The sequence below is a fragment of the Camellia sinensis genome, chromosome 12 (genome assembly GCF_055761805.1).
Source record: "Camellia sinensis isolate YWXY chromosome 12, ASM5576180v1, whole genome shotgun sequence".
Classification (NCBI taxonomy): domain Eukaryota; kingdom Viridiplantae; phylum Streptophyta; class Magnoliopsida; order Ericales; family Theaceae; genus Camellia; species Camellia sinensis.
In genome coordinates this window covers 120,517,173-120,537,399 of record NC_138972.1, presented here as the reverse complement: position 1 = coordinate 120,537,399, position 20,227 = coordinate 120,517,173, and the positions used below count along the sequence as shown (strand labels likewise).

General features: G+C 38.2%; 1 pseudogene across 1 annotated transcript; it reads right to left on the bottom strand.

Annotated features, from left to right (window-relative positions):
- Nucleotides 1-124: 124 nt before the first annotated feature.
- LOC114302410 (putative pre-mRNA-splicing factor ATP-dependent RNA helicase DEAH2) lies at nt 125-18,333 on the bottom strand (annotated as a pseudogene). Its single transcript, XR_014345571.1, has 9 exons — nt 18,188-18,333; nt 8,384-8,635; nt 7,599-7,759; nt 6,765-7,551; nt 6,237-6,361; nt 6,059-6,125; nt 2,219-2,391; nt 1,984-2,102; nt 125-653 (listed from the first exon to the last, which is right to left on the bottom strand). The product of XR_014345571.1 is annotated as a putative pre-mRNA-splicing factor ATP-dependent RNA helicase DEAH2 (transcript).
- Between the last annotated feature and the right edge of the window lie 1,894 nt (nt 18,334-20,227).

Genomic DNA, 20,227 nt, shown 5'->3' with positions numbered 1-20,227 from the left:
CCATTTAATCAAGCAGAAAAATCAGTCAAGTTGGGAGGGAAGCGAGTAGCGAGAGGAGAGAACGTCTTTATCCTCGCACGGTAAGGCCCACTTTCTTGTGTCAAATTAGAGAAAGAAATCTATAACAATAAAATGCAAGAAAACCACATCATCAAAAACAAATAAGGAGAGTTCATACAGCTCATGAATTTATCTTCTCTTGCCCATGGTCTTTCCACTTTCTTGCTTCAGTTGAAAAATCTGTCTAATAAAAATAAAAAGCGAATAGACCACATCCAAAAGAGACAAAAAAAAGAAAAAAAAGAAAAGGGAGAGTTCATACAGCAGATTCGTACGGCTCTTAATTTTAACTTGACTAAAACCTACATCAATAATGGTACATGAAATTCGGCCACGTCGTCCATTATGCTTTTCTTGAAACTGGGATCTGTTGAGAGGTATTGCTGGGCTAATAAAATCCAGATAACACAGCTCTCAAGTACACTAAAAAGCTCCTGAGACACATTCTCAAGGAGAGCATAAACATGGAGACAGCTTCACTTTCTGTTCCTGCTCTCTTCCCTCTCCTTTTCCCATTTCTTGTAAAGCTTCTCAAGAACACGCAAGGTGGAAAGTTTGCAAGGTCAAAGTAGTGTGGTGCTATATCAACTAACCTGAATCGACCCAAAATAGCAAAAACACAAAACGTGAATAGAGGTGGAAAGTCAAGCAGGCATGCGATCCAACAAAAAAACACTACTTTAACAAATCACATTCCTGTCCACCACTAAAATATAAATTCCCAGTCCCGTCATTAATAATAATAAATATATATAGATATAAAACAGTTAGGAACAATAGGACTTTATTCATAACAAAAATACTAATAATCCTTTATGATAGCAATAAAAGTGTTGTTAATCTGTTTCGATTACCCTTAAATGCATACAGAAGGGGTCAACAAAACAAACAAGCAACCAACATGGATATTGAGAAGCTTCAGGCCTATCCATAAGACGAATTGTCTTTACCCCAGACAACTGAAAAAATTGTGATGATTTTAACATCCAACCTGTCACAGAAACGAGGCAGAGACAGAGAGAGAAGGGAAGGGCTTGTTTGGGAACGGCAAAAACCTGGTTTGAGTGGGAATTGTTCCTGTCTGTGAAAGGCAAACCTCAGTTTTACTGACATCAGGTCTAAGAGACATCTAGTTTTATTTTATTTTATTTTTTTACCTCCCCGATTTTCAGCAAAAGCTGGGTTAATCAAGAACAACAGAGCAAAGCCTATACATTAAAAACTCAAAATGAGGTCAACCCCAACATCCTTTCATCAGGCAGACAGAGAGAGAGATAGTCCAAGCAAGCTATGATGTAAGGGTGGATATTTTCCCCAAACTGCTTCTAAGTCGTCTACCTAATTCATGAGAATTTTTTGAGCCAATATAGAACTAGTGATAATAAAATCACTATTATGAAGGAATGGAGATAGAAATTAAAGAAGCCTTCTACAAAACAGAACAGCAACAAGCTTTATTTTTATGGAAGAATCCTCAATACAAATGGCATTGACACTATTATAAAGAGACACATTTGTATTAGACATGCATCAGTAGCAACGCATCTGAACACTCCTATAAACATAAATTTCAATCTTCTTTTCTCCACAGCTCATTACCTATCACTTCTTTTAGTACTAAATTTGACATCATACACTCGACAGCTATGAGACAAACAAGAAAACAGACACTTATAACTTAGTAGTAGAATTATGCATAATTTTTGTCCAGGAGATTTGTAGATCTTTACTTCCATATTATGCATAGTTAGCATAAACAGTAAGAAACTAATCAAAGTTTGGTATTTTTGTCTCATACAAAATGTGTATAAATTTTGCACTGTTTCATATATTAAATTCCCTATTTCCATAGTGAACAATACTCTGCTGACAACTATATTGAACAAGAACCAATAGAACCGCATATTAGAAAGAGAAACTAACCATTCCCCACGAACACCTGTTACTGTGCGGATGAAATTTCTGCTTGTTAAGACAAACTCATTATAGATGACCCACTCTGGCTTATGATCCAGGCAATTTGAAGGGTGCAAGTGAACCACCTACATATGCCACATTACAGTATTAGAAAAATGTAAGAAAAAATCTTGTCCTGTGTGAGTCAAATATACAATCTCCTAAAGGTTAAAACAAGAGATGAATCAACATACCTACGTACCTGGTTGTCCTTCACAGTTAAATAGTGTCCAGTGCGCTCCAGATGAGCCACCTGCATGAAATATCAATCCAGCATAGCTTTTTTGATGTTGATGTAGTAGTCACGGCTGTTAAAATCTGTACTGCATTGCTTGAGGTTGAACCTAGCCATGATCCAAACTAGCTGTTGTCTCATGTAAAAATATATGTATTATTGATTGATTTGTTGTTACAAGATTGTTGTATATATTTCTATGTTTACAAGAGAATTAGGTCTCTCTCTTTATAGAGAGCAGAAGGATACAATGGAGTACGAAGCCATAAGGTAATATATTACAATAATATCAAAGTGGAATCTAAAGCTGAAAGTGGTAGTGGGTGTTGGCTTTACAGCTCCTAATGCACTGTGATGTACATTTACAGCTACTAAGGCATTATATGAAAGTATATTATATGTTAACAGCCCCCCGCAAACTCAAGGAGGGTAGGAACTAACCAACGTGAGTTTGGAGAGAGTAACAAAACAGAAAAATAAACGGATAAATAAAACAGGATAGGAGACACGGTATGGTCGTGTCAGACCGTTGTAGAAGACAGTTTATGGGGTCATGTCGGACCGTTGTAGCAGACAGTTTACGGGGTCATGTCGGACCGTTGTAGCAGACACTGTGTGGTCGTGTCAGACCGATGTAGAAGACAGTTTATGGGGTCATGTCGGACCGGTGTAGCAGGACAGTTTACGGGGTCATGTCGGACCGTTGTAGAAGACAGTTTACGGGGTCATGTCGGACCGATGTAGCAGCTGACCGGAATCAATGTCGGGACAGTTTACGGGGTCATGTCGGACCGATGTAGCAGCTGACCGGAATCAATGTCGGGACAGTTTATGGGGTCATGTCGGACCGTTGTAGAAGACAGTTTACGGGGTCATGTCGGACCGATGTAGAATCTTGTGGTGGTGCACCAAGGGGGCGACTTAGGGAGTGCGCCATGAGGTGGCTTGGGTGGTTCGCAGGGTGTGTAACCGTGCTCACCATGATATATGGATAACCCCCCCTCAAACTCAAATAGGTGTGAAGATAGAAACCTATTTGAGGTTGAAACAAAGGGATTGATAAAGCTGACCGGTGTAGAAGACACTATATGAGTGTGTAGATAGGCTGCCCAAAAGATATACATGGATGTAGATATCGAGCCCTCAAAAGTCGTGCCCTCAAAAGGTGTGCCAAATCTGTCAAAAGGCGTGCCATCAAAAGGCGTGCCCGATGCATCAAAAGGCGTGCCAGATATGATGGCGAGGCACGTGAGTGCCTTGGCTGGCGTGCCCGTTTGTCTGGCGTCAGAGGCGCGCGATGCGCGTGGCGGCCTCGGCTATATAACCAAGGCTGAACCTGAGGCTGAGGCAGAGGCTGAGACAAAAAAACCTGCGAATTTCTCTAAAAAACTCTTCGTTGTGCTGAGAGAGAGAGTCTGTAACACTCTGTTGCGAGAGATAGTGTGCTGAGAGAGAGAGTCTGTAACACTCTGTTGCGAGAGATAGTCTGTAATACTCGGTTGCCCAAAAAATGGCCTCGTCTTCCCGGAGTCTGCTTACTCTCTTTCCAGACCTCAACGAGTCAACAAGAGAGAAAACTGGTGCGGTGTCCCGTGAACCTCAACCAAACACCACTGGGTTTGCTCCGTTGAACTTTCCGATGCAGTCGGTGGAGCAAAAAATGGCAGTGCAAACGGATGTGGAGGCTAATCAGTATACGTTGAAGGCATGTGTGGAGTCCATGACGGCGGTCACAAACTTGTCGCACCGGCTGCAGAGTAGGACAAATGAGGTGCAGCAATTAAACTCCCAGCTGGCTCTGCTCCAACGCATGTATAAGGATGCGCGAGCAGAGATAAGCGTGCTAAGGGCAGAAAACAAGGAGCTGAAGCGGAAGGCCACCGTGATGTTCCGATTTGGAGGGCCACCAAATGCTGCAGTGGAGGAGTATGGTGGAGTGATCGTGCCCAGTGGAGTGGGAAACACGGAGGCAACACCGGCAAGGGCCGTCCAGGACGGAGGCAAGAAGAAGAGACCGGCGGCAGAGTAGAGAAGAAAAAAACCCACTGTGGGTGTGGTGGTTTGGTGTTTGTTTGGTTGTGTTTTTGTTTTTTTTTTGTTGTTTTTTTTGTTGTTTTTTTTTTTTTTTTTTTTATTGTTTTATGTTTTTTTTTTTTTTTTTTTTATTATGGTGTAAAATGGTGATTAGGGCGAAGACCCGATAGAAATAAAATGAATGTATGGTGCAAATCCGAATGGTTTGAAGGGATAAAACTGAGCAGAAAAATTAGATGGAATGAATAGAAGATTTTTTTTTTTGTTTTTTTTTTTGTTTTTTTTTTTTAAAGAAAAAATAAAATAAAATAAAATAAATAAAAGTAAAGTGGGTAAAGTAAAGGTAGCATGAATCAGCATGCGTTTAAAAAAAAAAATGAGTAGATATGAGTTTGTACAAAAATAATAATAAAATAAAAAAGTGGCGAAGGTTGGCGTGCGCACACACAGTGCAAGATGGACAGTGCAAGATGGGTTTTATTTATATAAATATATATATACTAGAGAGTGTGGGTTTTATTTATATAAATATATATATACTAGACAGTGGGGAACAGGGGGTGGTGGTGTGAATTTTTTAGTGTTGAAGTTGTGGCTCTTTCTAGTTATGAAGAGAAAGAAGAGCAATTTAATCAGAAGTTATATAAATATATATATACTAGAGAGTGGGGGAGAGATGGAAAAGTAGGGGTGTGTCAATGTAATAAAATATATATATATATATAGAGATATGTTAAAATAAGAGAAAGTGGAGGGTGGTGATGATTAAAAAAAATGTTGGCATCAGAAATCTCGTGGGTGTGTGTGAGTTCTGTGTGCGTGTGTCTATGGAGAGAGAGAAGGCACTGCTCAAGCACATGTTCTTCATATTGTCTGTAAAAGCTGCGAAAAAAGCTCATGTAATGAGTCCCACTTTCCTGGGAAGGCACCCTCCTTCTCCGTCCCTTTTTCGTTGTTGATTTTTCTGGAAGTTGGATTTGATCATTTCCCTCTCTTGTTTCGGTGTGTGGGTGTCCCGCGGATGATCAGCACCATAGTAATGATGAGAGAGAGGGTAGATGGATTTGAGATAAGAAATCGCAGGTGAGGGCTTCAAAGATTGGTGCCCCGTAATGGCCTGCATCCTTCTCAGTCAGAGTAGAGAGAGAGACAAAGAGTTCTCTTTCCTTCCTTTGTTCTCTCTACCAATCTTCGAACATGTGACCTGAGGCATTTGAAGTACATCCAAAGCCACATTGGCTCCTCCGGCTGTGGTCGCCGTGTGAGGACCATCCCATAAACCCATCTGGGTGTCGAGACCGAGAAACTCAGGGGTTCGAGTGGTGTGAAGCGAGAGAGGCGGTGGTGATTTTTGTTGATGAGTTGGAAGGAAACTGAAGGTATGTGTAAACAAATTCCAGCGGGCAGCAAATTCCAGCGGGCAGCGAAGGCAAGGTTGCCGGCCGGCTGCCCGCCGGTGAGAAAACAAAATATGGGCCTAAATCTTATGGCTCTGATACCATGTAAAAATATATGTATTATTGATTGATTTGTTGTTACAAGATTGTTGTATATATTTCTATGTTTACAAGAGAATTAGGTCTCTCTCTTTATAGAGAGCAGAAGGATACAATGGAGTACGAAGCCATAAGGTAATATATTACAATAATATCAAAGTGGAATCTAAAGCTGAAAGTGGTAGTGGGTGTTGGCTTTACAGCTCCTAATGCACTGTGATGTACATTTACAGCTACTAAGGCATTATATGAAAGTATATTATATGTTAACATCTCACATTATCAGCAGCTTTCAATGCCCTTTGGTTGACAAAGTTTTCGTAACACCAAGATGGATCCTCGTTTGAAACCCATTCACATGTAAGCAGGATAAGAAATGCATACGGCATTAATAAAAGCCTCTCTGATTCTCAAAGCAAAAGGAAAGAAATAGAGAATGCAGTTAGATACTTACTATTCTGCTTGTATGCATGGTATACATTCAAGAGTGTAAGGTGATCCCCATCAATGTGCCCAAACCGTGCCTTTGCTTCATCTGCTGCTTTTTGAGCCTCCTTAGGCCAGATAAAGCAATGGGGTACTAAAGAAAAATTGGTTATCACAGAGGAGGCCCACGGTAGGTCAGCAGATGCATAGAGGTGAGACGACACCATGTGCTTCATGAGAGAATACTGAGAAACTGCAACTATCTGCATCAGCACTTACTTAGATATTCTATGGTACATGCCAACAGGGGGCATGGAACCCAGACAAGACAGTTGCTGATGAGAACCTAAGTGGACACCCATTTAACTGCATGTAGATGTACACCATGTACAAAAAATGCAATTAAACACGTAACATCATATGCCTAGATACATGTCTATGCACATGATACAAAATGGGCATGCATTCACAAATAATGAAGCAGCATTCCCAGTCCATCGTGGTCTACCCACAATTAGACTCACAGACACAAAGAAAACCCGGTAACAGACGACAACCTGAAAGCATGGCAAAAATAGACAGAATCTCATTTGAACAGTTAAATTCCTGGCTGACAACAAGCATCTTTGACATCTGCAGATCCAAGGGGAACTCACTCATGATCTCACCCAGCTTGGTCAAGTTGCCTTCATCATCCAACGCTCCCAAGTAATTCAAAACCTCCAGTGGGCGCATCAATGTCTCTGGGGTAGAGGGATCCATAATATCAAAATGGACCAGATCATCTATCCCTAGTTTCTTCAAGGTCAGAACTGTGTTTGCAATGTTTGATCGCAGTATTTCTGGGTATGTCTGTGGCTGAAGATCATTATTGAAACTTTTGTCAGTGTAGAGTCTAAAACATTTTCCTGGTTGCGTTCTTCCAGCACGACCTGATCTTTGGTGAGCACTGGCCTTTGATATCGGAGAGACCAACAAAGATTCAACACGTATTCAAGGTTGTTTTGCAAACGCAGGGTCTATCACATAAACTATACCATCTATGGTCAAAGAGGTTTCTGCAATGTTTGTTGAGACTACAATCTTCCTCTCAGGAGGGCCACCCTCAGTCGGGGGGAGGAGCAGGTTCAAATATCTTCTGCTGCATAGCAGGAGGAAGCGTAGAATACAGCGGCACTGCTTTCACAGGCCCGCAGGCATCTCCCATATTTCCATTTTCTTTTGTTATTTTCCTACATGCATCTTCTATCTCCTCCTCTCCAGTAAGAAATACGTGGTGTCTGTCGGAAGACCCCGTGCTTGTTTTTCTCCATAAACTTTGTCGTTTCTGAATGATACCAAGATCTTAAGCTACATTTTATTGGTGTAATTTAATCCTAGTGATGAGGGACTAAATGCTTCCTTGGGTTCCACTTTGAATTCAAGTGGATAAATCATCTTGTACGTTGCAGATTCAGAATCTTTCATCGATTGAGCATTCTCAAATCGTGCATTGGACTCTTCAAGATTGGTGTCCCATTCTGGCCAGTTACTCATGTACAGCCTCATTTTTCTTCATTCATATATGTAAGGAAATTTTCAGATACATGGTGCTACAGATTACATTGAAAGACTGCAGCAATGACACAAAAATAAAAAATTGAAGGAACATTATTTCATACCTTGAATTCAAACCCTCGAGCGAGGGCCACCACAGTAATTGCATTTAGGAATCTTGGATGGCTGGCCACTGGACATGGGCCATAAGGGTTTAGCTGTTATATTTAAAGATCAGATCAATAATATTATGGAAGAAAACGTCCAAATAGGAATATCGAATTTGTGAAATGGAAATAATTTCTCAAACTCGAATATTTATTGGAACTCGTTTCAGTCCCTCCCAATCCCAACTCTCTCTCTCTCTCTCTCTATTGGAACTCGTTTCAGTCCCTCCCAACTCTCTCTCTCTCTCTCTCAAACGACAATGTATTGGAAATCGTTGCTTTTGATTTTTTTTGCCCTCCTGTCCCTCGTCACTGACCTCCCTACGTGGGTGTTGTTGTTGGGGGGGTCGTCTGGCATTTCTGCTCTCGAAGTCAGAAGCCCACCCCAACTCTCTCTCTCTCTCTCTCAAACGACAATGTATTGGAAATGGTCCTTTTTGGTTTTTTTGCTCCTCCTGTCCCTCATCACTGACCTGTCTATGTGGGTCTTCTTGTTGGGGGGTTCCTCCATAATTTCTGCTGTCGAAGTCACAGCAATAGTGCTGTTTTCAAACGTCGACTCTGATTCTTCATTCTTCTCAACTGAGTCTGCTTTGGAATCTTCTTCTGGGTCCTCGCCGACCGGTATGAGGTCATCGATCACGTTCCGATCGATCACGCTCACTGAGAAGGGAAAGAATAGCAATAGCAGATCGCGAACGGCGTCGGAAGGGTTCCGCCGTCGGCTACACTGCGAGAAGGAAAAGAATCGCAAATGCAAAAGCGAACCAAACAAAAACCGGCGAACGGCGTCGGATTGCGCGTTCCGCCGTCCTTGTTTTTCTTCATAAATTTTGTATTTTCGAGTTATTTTTTTTCTTTTTTTTTAGATGGTAATTTTATTTGTTATTATTGTACTGTGAGTTTATAAATTTTGTCATTTCTAAATGTCTTTTCTCTCTCTAATTGTTTATTCGAACATTATTTATGGTTAATTTTTTAATTAATTTAGATTATATTGCTTCTCATATGTTTTTACATATTTAAAATACATTAAAAAATTAATTTTTAACTATCTTTTTAAAACAATTTTACTTGTTTCGCGTTGCCCATGCTAATTGTATGTTTGTTGGGGTTCACTTGATTTTGTTTTTGATTTATTTTCATCTTTAAGTTATTTTCTTTTTAATTTTTTTTAATAAAAAATCAGCCTTTTAAAGACATCAAAAAATTAAATAATTATTATAAAAAAAATATATAAATAAAAATAATGAATTTTTTGGGGCTTATTTTGACTTTTAAAATTTTCTTATATAACTTTTCAAAAATAAAAAAATAAAATTTTTGAGTTCGTTTACTTGAGGTGAATATAAAATTTTTTTTTTTTTTTGACATTCTTCTAAAAAAAAAATTACTAAAGATAATATGACTTTTTTATGTGATTCCAAACACTTTATAAAGGGTTATTTTGGGAGATGATTTTTTTTTTAAATATTTTTTTTTAAACTAAAATATGAGATAAAAAATAATATATTTAAAATAACTTTTTAATTTTTTACACAAAAAAAAATACAAGAGGTAGAGTAAATGGAAATATATATATTTTTTGTACGAGCTGAAATTGTTTTGGCTTTTTTATTTTTATTTTTGATAAATGAGGCCTAAGTGTGCATTTGGAAATTTGATTTTTTTAGTGATATTTTAATTGTCTAATTTTTTTATGAGATGAAAAGAATTAATTTACTTAAAATGTTTATCTAGTTTAATAAATAGTTTTGTGAAATAAAATGATTGATTGATACTTAACATAACATTTTATCTTTTTTTAGATCGCATTACCTTTTTAATTTTCTGCACATTGTTTTATAAAAAAATAAAAAAATTACACTTATTTAGACCATCCTAAATAACTTGTAATCATATCTTTGCAAATTTTCTACAAAAGGCATGTTGATTTTTGAATTTATTTCCCACACAAAGCATGCAGAACATATTTTACTAAATGAAAATTAATTGCAAATAAAAAATTCATAAGAATGGTGTGATAGAAATATTTTAAAAATTGTAAGTCCTTTTAATGAATCTTTTGATTTGAACTAAATAAAAGCACTTTTATCACCGTATTTTGTACAATTTTTTTGTATAATTTCTTTTGTTTATAAGGAAAATAGCCTTTTTAAGAACAATGATTGTAGAAACTCTAAACTTCCAATCTATATATATAAGGAAAATGGTTTTTTTAAAACAATGATTGTGAAAACTTCAAACTTCCAATCTATATATATAAGGAAAATGGTCTTTTTAAGAACAATGATTGTAGAAGTTCCAAACTTCCAAACTAATTTTGTTAATTTATTAATTTTTAAAGAAATAAAAAAAAATCTATTGGTTAATTCCTTAAGTCAAAAATCCAAAAACAAAAAAAAAAAAGAAGATCTAATTGCAATTTTGAATTTTAAAATTCAAAACAATATGATAAGTCACATTTATTCTTTCCAAAAACAATGTTGATCAAAACAATTAAATAAAAATAAATAAATAAAGACGCTAATTATCTATGATTTTGAATTTCAAACTTCAAAATAATACGGTAAGCCACCTTAATCTCACTGTCACCTTTTTCCGAAAATAATATAAATCTAAAATTTTAAAAACCCAATCAAATTAGAAATTCAATACTATTATCCCTTTAAAATACTCAATATTTGATTTTTTTTCCAACTCAGCCAACTCCTCTCCAAATGTAATGATGCAATGGTTATTTTCTCTCTTTGCCAATAGTCCAAATTTATTTCAACTTTGTTTGTTTGTTTGTGATTTTTTTTTTTTTTTTTGCAAATTTATATTTTCGTGTGAGTATTTTTTTTTTCTCTACATGACTTTTTTTTCCCAATGTATTTCTAGTTCCAACTAAATTGAAAATAAATATATATACGTTAACTACCTTTGTTTTGAGAGTTGATTTGAAGGTTTTTTTTTTTTTTTGGTGGATGTTTGTGTATTTTTTATATTGTTATTATTTCTTTTGATATATGTGAATTGATAATATAGTTATGAGTTTTTTTTTTATTATTTATTTATTTATAGAATAATGCATCTTATATTGTTCCTTATGATTTGATCATTTTTAAAACAATAGTGATAGAGGCCTCGAATTTGGCTCGACTGCTGTTTGTTTGTTTGTTTTTTTTTGGGGGCTTCTGTGTTAGTTTTTTTTTTTTTTTTTTTTTTTTTAAGTCTAATATAAAATATTATACATTTTCCACCAACTCATCATAGAAAATTATATGAAATTAACAAAATTTAACCAACAGTTTAACTAATCAGTCAATTTTAATTTTTATCATTTAATCAATCCAACTTAATTGACTGATCAGTTAGACTGTTGGTTAAAATTCGTTAATTCTATATAATTTTGTACGATGAGTTAGAATAGGATGTCTAGTTTTTTGGCACACCCCTACATATAAACACTTTTAAAAAAAAAAAAACCAACACAACCTAACAAATAAAATTAAATTAAATTAAAAAAAAATTGATCAGTCAATTTTATTATCCAATCAGTCCAACCCAACTCACTTACAAAATGTCTAATTTTTTAGTACATCCTTATACATAATCACCCCTATAAAGAAAAGAGAGAAAAAAAAAATTAAAAAAAAAAAAAACCAACTAAAACAGCTTTGGAAGAAAAGAAAAGAAAAAAAAAAAAAATTTTGATTTCGAGGCAAATTCGAGCCTCAAATTCGAGGCCTGAATCATTTTTGTTTTTAAAATTTCTTAAACAAAATTTTAAAATTTTTTATTTGTAAAAAATTAAAAACATTTAATTGACTAAATAAATATCTCTGCAACAAAACTATACTAATCAACACTGGAGGAACACCTGCAGTTCCGGAACTGGAAAACAAAAATCGTTTTAATTTTCTATCCTTGTGTTCAGTTGTTGCAGGAAAAGATAGGTCCTATCATAACTATTTTCTTGAAGTAAACACTTCCTCTCAAATTCTTTACTTGAAAAAAAAAAAAAAAAAAAAAAAAAACATAATCATCATAGCAAGAAAGCAAATTATTTTTATTATCTATACCGCACGGCGTACACCTCACTTTCAGAGGGCAACATTTTCCAAATTTCACAAATAATCTATTTGGGGGCAACTTCTTGGATGGCTAGATAGTATAATTTTGAACATAATCTATCTATATATATATATATATATATTTTAATGCAATTCAATTAAATGACTAATCGGTTTTTGATAAACTTAATTTTTTTACGCTAAGACTCTCTTGCATGATTGTCCTCTGATCATATATTAGAGAAAAATTGTTCCCTTATATTTTCATCATATCACACAATTAGGAGTGTGAAAGAGAACAAAAGTTTGGGTATAGAGATCCAACCTTCAACTAAGAATTGTTAATGGAGACTCTCCATAACAACCATAATACGCAGTTTGAGTATATATAAGAAAATATCCTATATATACAAATCTCATAAATTATTTTTATTTGTAGATATGAAACGCAATAATAAAATTATAATTTTTGAAATGAGAGGCACCAACATAACATGAATTGACCAACTTAATTGTCACAAGAAGTAAAAATAATTTATGAAATTTAATCATAGAATTAAAAACGGGAACTTTTTTGATAAATCCATTTTCTTAGAGATTTATTCCATTCAACCCATATTCTTTTTGACTATTCCATTAGGTCCAATTTGAGATAAGAAGACCAAAATACCCTTTTCATCTACTTATGTTCCATTTAATTCACATTATTTTCTTATGTTTCAATAAGTCCTATGGGTGACATAATTACCAAAATACCCTTAATGTGAATGTTCACACCGTCAATATAAATGTTTATATCGTTAATGTGTAGGGGCCAGCTCAGGTCGATCTTCGTGAGTGTCCGAAAAAATTCGAGTCGGGCCGGGCCGGGCCGGCCCACAAGCCAAAAAAAATAGGCCCGACTCGGCCCGTTGATAATATAAATATTCACATTGACAAGTTAACATTCAGATTGATAGGAGTGTAAAATTGGCCTGCGACCCGTGGGCGGCCCGAAACCAGCTCGTCGCCCGGAGCGGGCCCGGGCCGGCCCGTTCACAATATGAATATTCACATTGACATATTAACATTAACATTAACATTGACAAGAGTGTAAAATTGGCCCATGACCCGTGGGCAGCCCGAAGCCCCGGCCCAGGCCCGGGTCGGGGCGGGTCCGGCCTGGCCCGTTGACAATGTGAATATTCACATTGACATGTTAACATTCATATTGATAGGAGTGTAAAATTAGCCCGCAACCTGTGGCCGGCCCGAAACCCGCCTGCGGCTCGTGGGCTGCCCTGGGCGGGCCCGGCCCGACCCGTTGATAATGCAAATATTCACATTGACATGTTAACATTCACATTGATAAGAGTATAAAATTAGCCCGCGCCCCGTGGCTGCCCGAAACTAGCCAACGACCCGTAGGCGGCCCGGGGCGGGCCCGACCCGGCCTGTTGACAATGTAAATATTCACATTGACATATTAACATTCACATTGATAAGAGTGTAAAATTGACTCGCGTCCCATGGGCGGCCCGGGGCGAGCCCGGTCCGGCCCGTTGACAATGTGAATATTCATATTGACATATTAACATTCATATTGATAGGAGTGTAAAATTGACCCGTGGCCCGTGGGTGGCCCGAAGCCCGCCCGCTGCCCAGGGCGGGGCCGGTCCGGCTCGTTAACAATGTGAATATTCACATTGACATATTAACACTAACATTGATAAGAGTGTAAAATTAGCCCGTGACCCGTGGGCAGCCCGAAGCCCGGCCCTGGGCCGACGTGGGCCCGGCCCGTTGACAACGTGAATATTCACATTGACATGTTAACATTCACATTGATAAGAGTGTAACATTAGCCCGTGCCCCGTGGCTGCCCGAAACAAGCCCACGGCCCGTGGGCGGCCCGAGGCGGGCCCGGCCCGGCCTATTGACAATGTGAATATTCACATTGACATGTTAATATTCACATTGACATGTTAACATTCACATTGATAAGAATGTAAAATTGACTCGTGTCCCATGGGCGGCCCGAGGTGGCCCGGGTTTGGGTCTGGGTCTACCCCGGGCCGCGGGCGAGCTTCGGGCAGCGGACAAGTTTTACACTCCTATCAATGTTAATGTTAACATGTCAATGTGAATATTCACATTGTCAAGGGTTGGGCTAAGCCTATCTCGGGCTGCGATCGGGTTTCGGGCTGCCCACGGGCTGCGAGCCAATTTTACACTCCTATCAATGTGAATGTTAACATGTCAATGTGAATATTCACATTGCCAACGGGCCGGGCCCGCCCTGGCCCGAGGTCAGGCTTCGGGCTACCCACGGGTCACGGGCCAATTGTACACTCTTATCAATGTGAATATTAACATGTCAATGTGAATATTCACATTGTCAACAGGCCGGGCCGGGCCCGCCTCGGGCCGCCCACGGGCCGTGGACGGGTTTCAGGCAGCCACGGAGCGCGGGCTAATTTTACACTCCTATCAATGTGCATGTTAACATGTCAATGTGAATATTCACATTGTCACGGGTCGGGCCAAGCCCGCCTCGGGCTACGATCGGGCTTCAGGCCGCCCACGAGCTGCGGGCCAATTTTACACTCTTATCAATGTGAATGTTAACATGTCAATGTGAATATTCACATTGTCAACGGGCCGGGCCGAGCCCGCCCGGGGCAGGCTTTTGGCCGTCTATGGACCGCGGGCCAATTTTATACTCTTATCAATGTGAATGTTAACATGTCAATGTGAATATTCATATTGTCAATGGGCCGGACCGAGCCCGCCCCAGGCCGCCCATGGGCCGCGGGCGGGTTTCGCGCCGCCACGGGACGGAGGCCAATTTTACACTCATATTAATGTGAATGTTAACATGTTAATGTGAATATTCACATTGTCAACGGGCTGGGCCGGGCCGAGTCGGGCCCGCCCTGGGCTGCTGTCTAGTTTTATAATCTTATCAATATGAATGTTAACATGTCAATGTAAACATTCACATTGTCAACAGACCGGGCTGGGTCCGCCCACGGGCCGTGGACGGGTTTCGGACAGCTACGAGGCGCAGGCTAATTTTACACTCCTATCAATGTGAATGTTAACATGTCAATGTGAATATTCACATTGTCAACGGGTGTAACAACCCTCATACTGTTTACTGATTAATGACTGATTGATTACCGATAATCACCGATTACTGTTAAACGGAACTGATAATGACTGATAACTGACTGAGAATTGAACTAATTAAAGTACTGAACTGCCTGACCGAAATTGAAACTGAATTGAATGAATACATCTGTTTGAATTGCATTTTATCTGTTGACTGTTTGTTTGATCTGTTCGTGTTTTATGTTTAAACTATTAATTAAAGGCCTTATCAGCGGCCGAACCGGAAATGGGTTGGTGTATTATGATCGTCATTATTAATATGATTTTATGGTATAAGTATCTGAAAACTGATTAGGTGTGATTAAATTAGATTAAATATTGATCAATTGCAGAGTTGGCCGTATTTACCGAACTACCCCTAGTGGACCACTATCTCACACACACACTTGAGCCTTATACATTGAATCAAACATTTTTTTAGCCTATGTGTGAGACCCTTAGCCGACCATAGAGAGAGAGAGAGACTTGAGGAGTTGAGTTCCTCTCAATATTGCTTAGAATTTGAAGAGAATTGAAGTGTAGATTGCTAAATTGAGCTCCTAGTCTTCTAATTCAAGACCTAAGGTAGAGTAATTACCCTCTTGTTTATGAATTGAGCTTGTTCTTGCATGATTCATGTCAAATTGAGGAGCTAAGTCTTGTATTAGTTCATACATGTTGAAATAGAACATAATTCATGCATGCATGTTTGAATTGTTGGATTTTGAGTTGAATTCATGGCAAATTGTCACATGCATGTCCATAATTTTGTAATGGTCCATGTTTTCATCTTGTTTGTGAATCAATTGGCTCACTAGAGCATGTTTTGAAGCTTGAAAGTTATTTAAAGATCATGCATGTCATGTTTGAAGATTGTTCTTGAAAATGATTTGAAATTGAGTTTGAATTAAACACCCTTGGGCTTTGATTTCTCAAAATTGAGCTTTGAACCATGTTATACTATGTGTTTATAAAGGTTTTCCAGAAAATGGGCCCAAGAGGATCGGTTTTGATGCATTTGAGTGTGAGTGGGAGCTTGGAGGTGCAATCTGGAATTCCCAGATTTTGCACTTAAGCTCGAGCGGGGAAAGTGGCGCTCGAGCGTGGAATCCGAGCATCCAGCATCTCTCTGCACTGTTTTGCAGTCTGCTCGAGCGGAGGATTGGGCGCTCGAGCAGAGTCAGGTCTCAAGCTCGAGCGGGCATCGAGCGGAGATTTCACCCATCCAGTACTTTTACAGTACGCTCGAGCGGGAAAGTTTACGCTCGAGCGTGTACCTTTGTTGCATTACCGCTCAAGCGGGGAAACCTGAGCTCGAGCGGAACTCTGTTTTTTTGAAAATGCTTTTAAATGTGCATCTTTGCATCCTCATCTCATTCTAGGCATTCTTAGGCCTAGTTGTAGACATCTTGTTGAGGATATAGATGTAGAACACACCGAGGCATTAGGGGTTAAGTTATTATCTTTCCCAGCTGTGTAGCTTAGTGTGTTCAATCTGTTAACTGTGTAGGGTTGGCGACTGGGGAGGCACGCTCTAGCATACTGTAGCCCGAACTCTGTGAGTAACGATTGTGTAACGATATGTTCACAAATGGTTATCTTCTGAACAACTGAACTGTACTGTTTTCTGAACTGATTACTGTTAACTGAATGAATGTATGTCCTATATTCTGAACTGTATTGTGGCATCCTTAGCACCTACTGTTTACTGTTACTGTGACAGAAATCTCTGTCGGTTCCCTCGTGGGACCACCACTGTTTACTGACTGATGGCCATCATTACTGTTCGGTCTTTAAGACCTACTGTTTACTGCTATGCTAATGGATGTACCACATATGACTGAATAACTGTTCTGACTGAACGACTGAAGTATTGTTTAATGAATTGATTTCAATACTGTAAGGACATTTCATTCTAAACTCCTTTACGTTTTATGTTATTCACTGGGCTTTAGCTCACTGCTCATATATATATGTAGGTGTGCAGGCACCAGACCGCGGTTAGGAGCGTCAGGGTTACTCCAGTTTTGTCAAGCCAGCCTTTGTGCCTCACTGCGAGGTTCCGAGCCTAACGTGTTAGGGCTTAGGGGTGTTTTACAATTCCCCCTTCTGTACTGTTTCACTGTTTTGTTTAGACTGAATGTTTACCGTACTGTTATCTAGGGTTGAGTCCCTAGTCTGAATGATTGTAAATATTGTGCATACCATTCTGTACTGTTTACGTATAAATGTATGAAAAATCTTTTCATATAGACTGTCGCAGCTCATTGGGCATTGTTTATTTACTGTTTTGGCTTCCGCCAGGCCCTGTACTCTGTTTTACTGTATTACTGTTCAGCAGGCCTTCGGTAATCTCGGATTACTGGCCGGTTACGGTGCTAAACCCATAGGGCCGGGTTTGGGCCGCGACAATGGGCCGGGCCGGGCCCGCCCCGAGCTGCAGGCGGGCTTTTGGCCGCCCATGGGCCGCGGCCCAATTTTATACTCTTATCAATGTGAATGTTAACATGTCAATGTGAATATTCACATTGTCAACGGGCCGGACCGGGCCCGTCCCGGGCTGCCTATGGGCCGCGGGCGGGTTTCGCGCCGCCATGGGACGGGGGCCAATTTTACACTCCATTTAATGTGAATTTTAAGATGTCAATGTGAATATTCACATTGTCAACGGGCCCGGCCCGCCTTGGCTCGCGGGCGGGTTTCGGGCCGCCCACGGGCCAATTTACATTCCTACAAATGTGAATTTTAAAATATGAATGTTCACATAATTAAATTGCTAATCGTTGAAAAAATATTTATAAGGGTATCAAAATTAAATATAAGGGTATAAGTGTCCAAGAAAATAGTGTAAATCAAGAAAATGGACTTTATGGAATAAAACTATACATACATGGGACTAAATGGGTTAAAAAATTCCTTCATGGACTTCTTGGGTTAAAACATTTCTAAAATGGACTTATCAATAAAAATCCCATTAAAAAGCCGTCAATTCGGGCATAATGGCCAATTTAAACAGCTAATTTTCCATCCTAATACCGTTATATGTCTTGCGATTTATAACCGTACTAGTAACCTTTAAAAACATACCTGCAAGGAGGGGGCAATTCCTCTGGATTTGGAGGTTTCGGAGCCATATGACAATAGAAAGTGTCCCTCCTATTAGCAGCTGGTGCACTAAACAAATCAAAATTGGTATGATACACCACAGCTTTTGTGAAATCTCTTGTGTACATTTAATTGACTAAATGAAACAACATTTTCTGAAATGGAATTTTTGAATACTTTTTCCAAATAAGAATATATAAAAAAATAAAAAAATATTTTTAAAAAAATTGAATTCCAATATTTATTGGAAGCACATGGTATAAGCATGTATGCATTCTCTCCTTATTCACAGAATAGAGCTCTCTGTCTCATTTCAGTCCCTAAGCCCACCCTAACTCTCTCTCTCTCTCTCTCTCTTAAACGGAAAAATCCCACCACCTCCAGTGTATTCAACCTTTTACTTTTTGTTTTTTATTTTTTTCTCCCTTCTATCACTCATCACTGACATGTCTATGTGGGTATTGTTGTTGTGGGGGTCCTTTGCCATTTCTACTCTCGAACTCACAGCAATAGTGCTCTTTTCAAACCGTAACAATGGCGAACCAAACGTCAAGTCTGATTCTTTCTTGTCAACTGGCTCGTTCGAGTTCAAATCTTCTTGTGGGTCCTCACCGAGCGGTATGAGTTCAGCCGATGAGTGGTTCTTGAATGGTCAAATCCGACCGATGTCACCACTACGAACAACACAGTTCCAATGGCAAGAACACGAAGAAAATGAGGCCTCTCATCATCATCATTATCGCATTCTGGAGTTGGAAGATTCTGAGAACAAAGAAGCTGAAACTCCGTCGATTGAGACAATACCGTCAGGCTCTACTTCGTCTTCAAGGTCTACATCGTCTGGAAGGAACTTGAAGAAGTGGATATTCAAGGTCTTCACTTGCTCATCATCTTCAAGGGATGAGAAGGAAAAGAATTGCAAGGAAACGGAAACACAAAAGCAAAATTGAAGCAAACAAGTTCTCCGAAAAAAACCGATCGCCATTACACTGCGAATAGAGCATTGGTGGAGGAGATGAAGAAGAAGACCTTCTTACCCTACCGGTAAGGACTGCTCGGATGTCTAGGGTTGTGCCCTTAATGGATTTACCACAACTTTAAACCCTGTGTCCTTTGGGTTGTAATTTAAACTCCTGCACCTTTGTCCAATCACTATTGATGATTTTGGTTCTTTAGCTATGAATATTGGGTTCTGTAATCCATTGCCCGATGTTAAAAAATTGATTTTTTAATTTTTTTATATATAAAAAATAAAGAAGTGCTCTGATTTAAAAAAGTTAAAAAAATTTATCTTTCCAAATTACATCAGAGTCCTTCTCCTTAGTTAAAGTTATGTAATATTTTATTATAAAGTAAATTATTAAATTAAGTTTGTATAAGATTGCCATTCATCCTAAAAGTGTTTAATTATGATTTTTTTAATTATAATTTAAAAAATAAGAAATTATATTAATACATACCTTTTGAGAGGTGTATACTATAATTTTTCCTTTAAATAGTTTAATCTTGATAATATTGTGATATCAAATATTACAAGCGTGTTTGGGATACACTAATTTTATTGTTTTTGTTACATTATTTTTTTATTTTTTTAAAATATTTTTTCATAAAAATTAAAAAAATATATTTATTTAAATTATTTTCAATAATCTCACGTATTCTTTTTTTTTTTATATGAATAAATTAGTGTTGATGATAGTTTAGATGAGAGTAAAAAATAAATCATAATGTAAGGATATAATATTCATGCACCTAGTTACAAAGGTTATTGTGCTTAAAAATAGCTGAAAACACATGATGGTGTGTTATCATGATGAAAAATAACAAATAAGTTTATTTTTTAAAAAACTTTAGCTTATTTTGGCATTTGGATTAAAAGTTAATTTTTTGGTTCTTTAATTTTTTTCAATTACATCATCTTTATATATTTTTGGGTAAATTACACTGACACCTCCTGAGGTTTATGTTTATTACAGTTTTTCCCCTCACATTTTGAAAATTACATCTCCCCCTAAGGTTTAA